Genomic DNA, 244 nt, shown 5'->3' with positions numbered 1-244 from the left:
CAAGAACCCGGCTCCTCGTGGCTCTACTAGATGACGGAGCACCCAAACAATCCGACCACGTCATCCGACCGTGGGAGGCAGCAGCGCCATCACTCCTGACTAGCGGGTATCGAAGTCCATCCTCTAAAGACCTCAGCCTCCTTGGCGCCAGGGTGAAAGAAGTGTCAATGTAGGTGTCGGGTTGAGGGATCATCATCGATGACCCGTTGCACACCATGTGCAACGATAGACCGCAGGGGCCTGT

The sequence above is a fragment of the Lupinus angustifolius genome, chromosome LG06 (assembly GCF_001865875.1).
Source record: "Lupinus angustifolius cultivar Tanjil chromosome LG06, LupAngTanjil_v1.0, whole genome shotgun sequence".
Taxonomy (NCBI): domain Eukaryota; kingdom Viridiplantae; phylum Streptophyta; class Magnoliopsida; order Fabales; family Fabaceae; genus Lupinus; species Lupinus angustifolius.
Note: the sequence above shows the minus strand (reverse complement) of the source record.